The 11,963-nt window shown below is 29.9% G+C and overlaps 1 long non-coding RNA gene across 1 annotated transcript; it reads right to left on the reverse strand.

Moving 5' to 3' along the window:
- Nucleotides 1–1,647: 1,647 nt before the first annotated feature.
- LOC124888063 lies at nt 1,648–5,147 on the reverse strand. Its single transcript, XR_007045986.1, has 3 exons — nt 4,952–5,147; nt 4,777–4,827; nt 1,648–2,033 (listed from the first exon to the last, which is right to left on the reverse strand). It is a non-coding gene; the product is annotated as an uncharacterized LOC124888063 (long non-coding RNA).
- Between the last annotated feature and the right edge of the window lie 6,816 nt (nt 5,148–11,963).

Consider the following 11,963-nt stretch of genomic DNA (forward strand, 5'->3'; position numbering starts at 1 on the left):
ACATAAAGTAGAAATTTAGATATATTGAACTGACAATGTTATTATACATTCTATTAGTAGTTCTGCCATAGTGAACGATAGAAAATAGATACATTCTTACAGTATGTATCTCCTTTAAATTTATAGATTCAATTTTAACAAATATGTATCGTTTGTAAAATATAATTTGTCAATATTATTAAGATTTAGTAATATAAGTTCTGCTAGAATTTGTTATGCAGGTTATAGTCAAACATCTTTTTCCATTAATAAAAAGGGTTGTAGATACATAAAAATGTAATAATTTGTTGGTTACTATGATTATATAGTAAAACAGTTTTCTTATATAAATACATATAATTTGAGAAGATGTATCTCATATAAAGTTATAGATACAAGATCTAATAATTTGTTTCACATGTAAAATGTAATAGGTTTATATTTTTAAGACTTAGTTCTATTAAGTTATGATATAATTTGGTATGCATGTAAGAGACAACATGAATTATCTATAACAAAAAACTGTTATAGATACATAATACGACAATGTTGTGATGGTTAATACCTATATTGTAATATATCTTTTTTTATTTTAGATACATAAAATTATAAATTACAGTAAAACATGTATCCAATACAATGTCTTTATATTGCGCGAAAAAAATATCATAACGATAACATAAATGTATCTTTATGTTATTTAGCATTGCGTTAGAATGTTAATGCAAAATAGAAGTAATTATTCATTAAAAAAACTTAATGTATGCTTGTCTAAATACTACTAACATCATCAAAGTTTATATCATCAACAATGTTTTTAATAGTCTACTAGCCAAAATTGTTTAACAACTACTGAATACGCAAAACACGATCGATTTCTTTTGGTGTGAACTTCATCTTTGGCCTTGGTGGATCGTCATTCTCACTAAAGTATCCATTGTCTGCTTTTACAGAACCGTACTTGCACAAAAGACTAGCATATCCAGATGTTGTTCAAATTGCAAACAAATGAAATATATGTTACATCAGCCTACCGTAATCATTAAAACTGAAAGAGGTACAAATTAAATATTTTATGTGTCTAATATGATTAATGCAAGTAATAGACAATTGCTTCAGATAATGAACAAGATACATATTAATACGGAAAGATACATGTTTTGTTATTATGTATCTAATACAAAATGGGGGCTAGTCTAGCTACTGTCTGATCATGTGCACAATTTAGGATGCACAAGAGCTCCCCATCTAAGGATTTAAGATTAAATTAACTTTTATAAACAAATAATGTAAAAATGTTCTTACATTATCAATGTATTTAACTTGTTATAACATACTTGTAACATAATTCAATCACTAAAAGCAAAAAATAAAATAAAAAAATTATTTGAGATGCAACAAGTTTACTCTAAGACAGTACAATATATATAAAAGCACTAAGAACATAATACATTAGATACAAGATTATACAAATGTATTTTTAATCTCTACAATATGTATTTCAGCGTGAAAAAATGTATTCTGTGTAATTCTACTTTCAATGCCATTTAAACAACACAACAAACATATCAAAACATTTACAGTAACTCACAAATACAAGTTAATATAACATGTATCTATTATATTTAGACTTTAAGTAAAATTGAACAAAATTAGATACAAATCAAAGCATTAATAATTACTCACATATACAAGTTCACTTAACATGTATCTATGTATTTATGAACTTGTATTTTGTTATATTAATTTCAATAAAAAATAAAATACACAAGATACAAATAACTTAGCAACAAAAAAAAAAACAGATAAACAATGAAATTCTCAACGTATCATGCAACCCAAAATATGTATCTCGGCCCAACATTCAATAGATTTGAACATGCAATTACCTTGGGAAGTTCATCTCTGAAAATTGCTTCAACAATTTTTCTTCTCTTGGCAGGAGCTTTACTTTCTGTTGGATCTCCTTTTCTTAGAACTACTTTTTTTTCTTGTCCTTAGAATGCTTTTGTCACAACTTCTTCATAATTTGAGGATCGTTTCTATGCTTTAATCTATTTTCATCAAAGTCAAAAAATTCATAATCAAAACTTCCGAAAACGAAGTTAACAACTTCATGAGATTCTTTAATACTTTCTAATTGAGAAACTCCAAGACTAAAGGAAGGTCCCGAATCTCTATTCATAATGGCAATTCAAACAATGAAGCCTAAAAAATAATTAATCAAAGAAATTGCTCAACCAAATCACCCAAATTTTACTCTGTAAACTTAGGCGCAAAATAAGTTTTTTGAAAAAAAAAAACGTAAAAACAATTAGAAGAAATTGAAGTGAATTTTAGGGAGGAAAATTACCTTGCTTCAAGTTTTGAATTGAATGAAGAAGTTGGATAGAAACCGCTCCACAAATTGTGGCGTACAAAGAGGGAGAAGTGAATTATTTTTGATAAAGAATTTTTTTTGTAGTTGGGTGTTTTAACTTGTATCTCAACTTTACAAAAAATTATGAAATATTGAAATTTAAGTAATTTTTTAGAAGTGGGGGGATTTTTAGAAGTTTAGAAATTTATGTTGTGTATTAGGTAATTTTTTCAAAAATAAATGATACATGTTTATATAACTTCAACTATATGCATACAAAATGATACTTGTAAATGAAAAAATTGAAATACAAATGCCAACGATATATTTCATATTTGCATTGAATGATACATTGTAAATTTGTATATTTTAGTCTCAAGCAAATACAATTAATCAATATGCTTATTTGTATATAAATACAAATGATAAATTATACATATTCACAACTAAACTATTCAGCTATAAATAATAAATTTATTTAAAATATAAAGTATAATACAAATAAATATAAGATAAATAAAATATAGAATACAACAAAAATAAAAAAAAAATCAGAGAAGAAAATATAAAAATAAAAAAAAGGAGAAAAATGACCAACAAAATGAAAAGAACGAAAAAAGAATCAAGGAAAATATTAAAAAAGACTGGAAAAAAAGAAATTTTAAAAATATTAAAAAAGGAAAAAATAGAAAGAAAATATAAAACAAAGAGAAAAACTAAAAAGGAAAAGAACAAAAAAGAAAAAAATGATAATAAAATGAAAAGAAAAAAATGGAAAAACAAAAAAGAAAGAGAAAACGAAAAAAGGAGAAAAGGAAAAAAAGAAGAAGAAAAACTGAGAAAGAAAAAAAGAAGTAAAAAAGAGAAATAAAAGGTAGAGAAAGAAAATAAAGAGAGAAGCTATAAATTATATTTAATTGCAAGATAGACTATGAATGTCAATTAATTTAAACTTAGACTAAATAGCATAATTAGAAATCTATATTTGTTAAGTCATGTAGTTATCCCTAAATTATATGATAAATTTTTTTGTTAAATTAGGAGTATTAAAATATATATATGGTAAAAATATAACTAAACAACGTGTAAAAAGGGGCATGAATCCTAATTGGACTTGTTTATAACAATGATAGTAAACTTGTTTTTTTTTTTGTTACGTGGTCTAATATTTTTGTGTGCTCTGCTTTTATTAATTTTATTTTTTTTTGTAATTTTTGTGAATATCGATAATTAAATGATGTTTTTATTTGATATTTTTTCTTGATTACGTAATTTGTTTGTTTGTTGTATTTTTATTAATCTTTGCAAACGCTTCAAAGAATGAGTACATGAAATTTTTTTTTAGATTTATATCTTGCCAAAGATCTTGATGCCGCTCTGGGTTGTTTTGATAATCTATTTATCATCGATGTCTTGTGAGTATATCTTTGATTAGTTGTCGTCTTACATTTGTCTGTGGGATATCATAAAGATACATTATATTCCCTCTGTTCCTTTGTAGTTGTTATGTTTTATTCTTAGAAAGTTAATTTAACTAATTTTTAAAACTCAATTAAATTGAATAATCTTTCAACTATTTTTAACTGAACAAATTATCACCTTAAAATTAGACAGTAAAGCTATGGAATAGAATATTATGTGCATTGTTATATGTATGTTATACAATTTTTTCTTTTTTCATTTTTCATTTCTATCCTTTTTCTTTTCCCTTCTACATTTTTTTCAGGGTATATATATATATATACTAGTTTAGGATATGTGTCTTGCACGTGAGTTGTATGTTTATAATAAAATATGCATAAAATAGAGAATAAAAATGAATTATATGTATTATCAATTGTCATTAAGGTAGATGTAACATTTATTTAAATGAAGATATAAATACTATTGTACTACAACGACACATTAAATTATAATTCAAAGTAGTTATCTTCTGAATATCCCAATGAAGTTATAGCACGAAAAACAAAATTAAGCCATCAAGTGAGTATAATTATTGTGGACAGAATTAAGAAGACATTTTAAAAAATCAAATAACAAAACTTAAGATGGACAACCACTAGCAAGCTGAACCACAAGAAATATGGATAACATGTCTCTGGTTACAAAAAATTAAAATTTCAAAGTTCGCCATTTTCTATCACCATGAACATGAATTCTCAAATAATAGGGTGTTTTGCAAGTAGTGCAATGGTGGGCAAAGGCCAATCCTTCCAATAAAAAACAAAATATTTAATATAAATAGATAAACTAATAATTTTGGTGGTTTGAGATTAAGAAAGTTCGCATCAATATGTGCAACTAGTGGTAAATTATTGGTCCAAAGCCTTATCAATACTCTAATATTTTGATATTACGATCACAAACAACAACTAGCCCAATATATTCTCGTAAGTGGGGATTGAGGAGGGTAATGTGTATGCAGGCCTTGCCCTTACCTCACGGAGCTAGAGAAATTATCTCCAAAGAAGATCCTTAGCTTAAGCAACCTATAACACGACAGTTTGAGAGACAATGCAGAGATAGTATAAGCATAGCAAATAATAGAGAAAGTAGCAAATAATAGGTCAAAACATTCTTGAAAAGAGCAGACTGAAAAGGCTGAAAAAATACCTTGAAAAACACTTCAATGATCAAGGCACCCGCGATGGACATACTTTGATGTTATATAGCTAGTAAACAAAGCAATATTGTCTTTTCAATTGAAAAATATTCAAACTCACGACTGGTTAACAGTATAAAAGTTAAAATTTAATTAAATTCAAATTATGATTTGTATCTGGACACATTTGTGTATAAACAAAAAGGAGTCCTGTGGTAGTTGAGGTTTTATTTTGTTAAATGATAGCGATCCTTATAATAAAAAAAGCTTGGCCAATTTTTAATTTTCCAAAAAAAAGGCAGTTTATTTTGTTTGCCAAGAATACTCCTAGGAAGTTCTCGTTTTGTCAAAAATAAGACAGCTTTTTGTTGGACTCCTACAACGTGTTTTATTTGACAAAAATAAAATTAATTTTTTGTTTTTCAAAATAGTAAAGTACATTTTCTTTTACGAAAAAATAAAGAGTTTTTTTATTCTTTGCCAAAAAAAAGATACAGTTATTCTTAGGAGTTCAGACAAAAGTTTAGTTTGTAAAAATTACAACACTTTTATTTTTAGTCTTTTTGTATAATTACTTTACCTAAGTCAGTGATACACCATAAATATAGACTTAGACAACAAAGAACTAACATGACCTCCTAGTGATTTTCATAAATTAGATAATTTTGTTAGGTACATTGTGAATATATGAAGATGATGCAAACGTCAATAATTATTACAACTTAACAGATCAAATCAGTGACGAATGCACTTGCTGATATCGAATTCGTATATTTATACGAAAGAAATACATAAAAAAAGACTTACACCAATTAAGAGACTTACCCCATGTAGCGGCCGATGCAAGTTTGTCAATACCAAGTTCATATAAATCAGTCCGACATGAAATATAAAGGTAGAATTCATAGAGTTTAAATCTTTAATCTACCTCTAGGTGCATATCGAATTTCATGAAAATTTACATAAAGAATAGATTAAGAATATCAAATTTCATATGATTGATCCAAATAAAGTTTTCATGGAAGAAAAATTAAAATTATTGTATCCATCGTAATAGACAAAGGACATAACTCGAGATAGGGAAAAAAAATCATAAACTAAAGGACCGGAAAGAAAGCTAAGGAAAATAATTGTTCTACATATGAAGCTAACCTAAGAGACATTAGCTCGGCATTCAAGTGCAATAGAAAATAATTTATAGATCCAAAAATCTAGGGGAAGGAATTTTTTTTTGAAAGATTGTCCGATTAATGAAATTATGTAAGTTGTTGCTAAACATGCAAAGTAGCAATACAATTAAACCTAATAGAGGTATCAGAACAACACGATTAAACCTAATTTTTACACAAAAATTTCTCAAAAACCTAACATTCATCTATATACCACATGTATTAAGCATAAAAAATAATAAATAGTAGTAGAACAGAAACTACAGTAAAATAGTAATTAGAACAATACGATTATACCCAATTTTTATATAAAATTCTTTTCAAAACTCGACCAAATATTCTTCTATAGATATAATAAAGACTTGAAATTAATGAAACTATTATAGACCACACCTTCAAAGCTCATCGAAAAAGTAGTTATAAAATTAATATCTACCAAAATGCATAAACCCAACAAAAAATAGCAAAAGTATTATGACAAAACACATCTAAATAATTTCGATCTTTTTTAAGTTTTCTGTTTAAACTTTCACCATACGTTTATCGGAACACACCTAGATGAATTAATGAGCCCAAAAATCACTACAAGAAAAAAGGTCAATAGGGACGAGAAAAATGTCCCTAAAAGTCTATTTTCGGTCCCGAAAGGTCAATAACGACGGGAAAAATTTGATCGTCACCCGTCCCTATAGCCTCCATCGCTAAAGGCAATAGGGACGAAATTTTTTTACCGGTCTCTAAAACCTTTTTGCGACTGATAAAATTCTGGTCCCTAAAAATATTTTAGCACCATGTTTCTGGTCTTTATACATCCACCTTGAATTCTTTTACGACAAACTTAGCTGGTCCTTGAAAGCTTTTACGACCAAAAATCTGGTCCTTGAAATGTTTTAAGGACAATTCAATGTTGGTCCCTAAAGAAGTATTTTTACCTGTTTTAATTAAAATTGATGAATTAAAAAAATGATTTTTGACCAAAAATGTGGCAACCAATATACAATTTCTACTATTGATAATCAAATGTATATAAATAAAACTATCAATAATATTACCAGTACAATGAATTAACATCCGACAAAAAGTACATACAAAAATATACTGTCCCAATACTGTTTACATAATTCATCAACCAAAGTAGCTAACATCTCTAAGTATATAACAAAATTGTTTTCCAAATAATCCAACAAAAACGATGTCTTCTCCTTTGACAAAATTCTCTAGAAAAGGTGAATTCTCTAAAGGAGTATCCATCATAGAGTTGAGAGCAAGATTGTAAAACTTGCGACCTGAATATAAGTGGCAAACAAACAAAATTAAGCATTTGGTTAGCATCATTATAGGAAATCAAAGTATACAAAGGAAAAAAGAGATTGAATACCTGTAACACCTTTTGCTGCATATTTCTGTAGGAAAAAGATAATGAGCAGCAGGGTCACTAAAATTAAACATATAATGACTATATTTTCATTAAACAAAAATTCAATGAAGTTTTAAGGGTAATAAGGCACATAGATTTTATTCATGTACGGATAAACCAACAACAACAACATACCGAGTGTATTACCACCTAGTGGGGTCTGGGGAGGGTAAAATAAATGCAGTCCATACCACTACCTCTGAAGAAGTAGAGAGGTTTTTTCCAATAGACCCCTGACACAGGATATGTATAGATATATACATAACATATTCACTTATCAAGATTATTAGTCGCAGAGAAACCTTTGTAGGCATCGAAAGCCCAAATGCTCAGCACAAAACGTCTCTAGTTTATTGCCACCGCTTCTCTCATTGCATACATCCATTTTCATTCTCTCAACAACATCATCCTAATCCATCAGAAATCCATCCAGTTTTGAATTTTAGTGTCAGAAACAACATCTAGTATCTCTTGCAACCTCACAATCTTGCGACTCAGGTCTTATCTCAGCTCCCTGACTATTGGATCAACTCCTGGTACTGACTCTAGTTTCAATAGCAGACCTATTAGTGCCTGTTCATCCTGATTCTCGCTCGTACACTAGACCTTTAGCGTCAACTATTTCCTATCACGAACTTTATTATAATGAAATCATCTTGTTCTAGCTAGTAGCTAAGTTGTTTGTATACTTTGCAACAATAGTTGTTAACATAACAACCTGTAATAGGATAGTCCATCATTATGTAACATTACTAACACTCAAAGTTTGTACCTAGTAATTACCAAAGTTGCTTGGACTCTTCAAAAATGTCTACTATTATATACAAGTTGTCAAGTGTACGAATAAACCACGAATGGAAAACCTCAAGTGCTCACATTGAAGAAAGATTTACACGACGTGCCTACATGGTGTGATTGTGTAATGTTTCAGCTAATTGTTCAGCATATAGCTACTCTGCAATTAGTGTATGATGAGTGGCGTTGTTATGTGTCACCGTACAAGAAACTTAATAAATCACCAATACATCACCAAAACAGGACTACAAACACATCAAAACGGTGGCCGTTAAGGTTATAAGGTTAAACGGTGGCCGTTAAGGTTATATGGTTGTTTACTAACTTAGAGTTATAAGGTTAAACGGTGGCCGTTAAAGGTTATAAGGTTATAAGGTTAAACGGTGGCCGTTAAGGTTATAAGGTTGTTTACTAATATGAGGTTGTTTACATAATGGTGGCCGTTAAGTTTTACGTATAGATTAGGCTTTAAACGGTGGACGTATAGATTAGTAGGTTGGTCTCTAATCGTGGCCGTATAGATTAGCAGGTTGGTCTCGCAAATAAAACTATAACCTTTATGCAACAGGAAGAGAATACACATGGTCTCAAAAAGGAAGAGAGTGCACTGTATGAGTAATATAAATTGCAAACCTTAGATTCACTAGGGTTCTTCTTGTCCTCCCAGGCAGATAGATTAATATTCGAGCCACAAAAGCTATCAACCTGTAGCAGTTTAAGCATTAGCTCAGAAACAGGAAGACTATCTAATCGAAGTTACCTGCATCACTACACCAGCAATAGTAGCAACGCATTGAGCAGCTTCTGCCCAAGACTGCATTTCCTGATGAGCTTCACAAAGATGCAGTAACCACATTATAAGAAGATCTGGCACAGGAGAAAATACCATTACTAGTTTATACAATCTCTGTAGCTACATATCTATATTTGTTGACATTCATAACAGAGAACTGTAGGAAAATAGTGCAAGAGAATTACAAGAGAGCTAATGACAAAACACCATTGAAGAATATTAATACGTAGTACTTAGAGCAGTGATTAAGGAGGCCAAACTTACCAGAAGTGCATGTCCCAGACTGGCATCAAGAGCCATAAGAAGACTCTCAGAAAGAAATTTCACCTCCCCATACTTATTATAATCCCACAAAGTGAGGACCGAGAAAGGAAGAGTGTAGGCAGAGAGACTGCCTCCAATAGACCAACTAACTCGAAAAATAGTACATAGAAATATGATACTAACTAAGGTAAAATAATACGATAATCAAAGTATAATAAACAACAAATAATAACACATATTGAAGGGCATTTCCAAACAAGTAAAAGCAGTGTATTATATGAGCTAATTAGGAATTTTCAATTTCAGTTACTCATTGTATAGTAATAGTATGATGTACAAAATTGCAAACTTATCAAACGTCATGGAAGTAACATCCTATCACATTTTTTCCATTAAGTTGCCCCCAAAAAAATTTCAAATTACTATAACCTCTCGTGGGTCATTCAAGATAGTGTTAAGTTGATGAGAAAAGAAATGTTGAACATAGTGGTACTTTTACCCATGCTAAGCTCATCCAAAGAGAGATTAGAAGAGTTTGAAGTGGCCTGCCAAACAATTACATAAGCACTAAATTGTTGGCAATTTATTACACAGAATATAGCACCATGTGCAAACATATACAATACAACATAAGCTTTCCACAGTTGGCTCAAACATAACAAAAAGTAGGACTACTAGCTATACAACCTAACTCTTTTGATTAGTTTTTCGTGCACCCAGGAGGTCCCTTCTTATGTACATTGCTTTTATAGAGAACCATTTTTAGGTTTTATACAACTTCCATATGGGGTTTTCAACACAACATCAACAAATATTACCTTATTAATACACAAACATGCAGCCTAGCTAAAGTGTCTTAACTTGAAGCAAAAACTGATTTCAACACTTAAAATTCACCTTTTACTATGAAACTCAAAAAGAAGTACCTTAAATTCCGACTTTCCAGAAAAGAAAAGAAAAAAGAAACCAGACTACCTTAGACATCTGAGTAAGCTTACAGTAGCCGAAGCAACCTGCATAGCCTCAATGGCTTCTATCTGTGCAACATCTCTATGCTTCATGACTTCCTATAAAACAAAATGGTATTTTCTATCAATTTACCAGGACCTTGTTAACCTTCTCCATTGATAGAGACTTTCCCGTACTTGGGCAGCCATAGATATACAAACTTCTTGCCTTATCTTGTTCCACACTTACTTACAGAACTCTAGAATTCTATTGTTCTCAATTTATTGACACAAAACATTTGATGGAGCCCTACACACATACAATTCCTTTTTCACTGTATTTAACTACTCCATATCTACAAAAAAACAATAGAAATTAGCAAATCTTCAAATAAAAAAATGGTATCCAGTAGCTATGAAGTGCAGATTCTTATTAATTTAACATAATTAAAATAGATTATATCTCAATTAATGAAAGAAGAACTACTATTACACCTAAATCCCATAGTAGTTTTAATATACTATATGAATAAATATATACATTTTGATCCGATTGAACAAAAAGGAAAGCCAGTGCACTAAATCTTCTGCTATGCATTGGTCCTGCAAAAAGCAAGATCACAAGGATCTATTATGCAAAACTTTAACCTACACTTCTGCGAGAGACTATTTCCACAACTTGAATATGTGACCTAGAGGCCACATAATAACAAATTTACTGGTTACCCCAAGGATCCCCTTCTCTAGTTCAATTGAACTATGATGGCCTTTTCAAATGACAAATTTGATGATTATAATACTACAAATTCTCAATATTTTCTGACTAATACACAGATCTCTATAAAAAAAATTAAAATTAACTCCTGGCAAACACTGACCTAATCAATAAACAAGCTCAATTTTAAGAAATTAATTAAATCAAATCAATAATCAAACGCACCTCGCAGGTTTCTCTATAAATTTTTTAGATAATCTCCTTTTCACTGGTGTTTACTCAGATTTACTACTTTATCTCCGAGATTCACCTGAATTCCACACAAACAAACAAAAAAACATAAGATCCCGCAAGCACACAAACGACAAAAACCTAAGTAGTTGAACATGCTTATGTATCAAACAATGTAATTGTCCTATCTGCTGGGGTGTAAATCTATTTACAAATTCATCATTTGCATAAGGCAGACCGGGTTGAACCGGATAATATCTTGGCATCATGTTTTTCGCAAGGGAAAGATATGGTAACAAAGGGCGTAGTGGCCTATTCAACAAAAAAACATAATCAATCAACATTTTAAACTAATTTCACCAAAATGTTTCAAAACAAACACTAACGAAATACAATTAACACATATACCTATATGAAATTGCAAACAATATAAAGCATCCATCGTAAAAACTCTATATATGTATATAAAATCACTTCAATAACAGAGTTGAACAACCCAGTCAAACATAGTCTACCAGAGCGCAAGAAAGAACAGAACTTTTGATTTTAATCGAAAAGGACAAGGAGAAGAAACAGACGAGGGAGAACAACCTTACTCATAGATGAGCAACGACCAAAAACTTTAACCTTTGAGTGAAGATCAATGAGCGATTTAGGAATATAGGCAATGAGATTTAGGAATTTTACTTCAT

The sequence above is a fragment of the Capsicum annuum genome, chromosome 10 (genome assembly GCF_002878395.1).
Source record: "Capsicum annuum cultivar UCD-10X-F1 chromosome 10, UCD10Xv1.1, whole genome shotgun sequence".
NCBI classification, from domain to species: domain Eukaryota; kingdom Viridiplantae; phylum Streptophyta; class Magnoliopsida; order Solanales; family Solanaceae; genus Capsicum; species Capsicum annuum.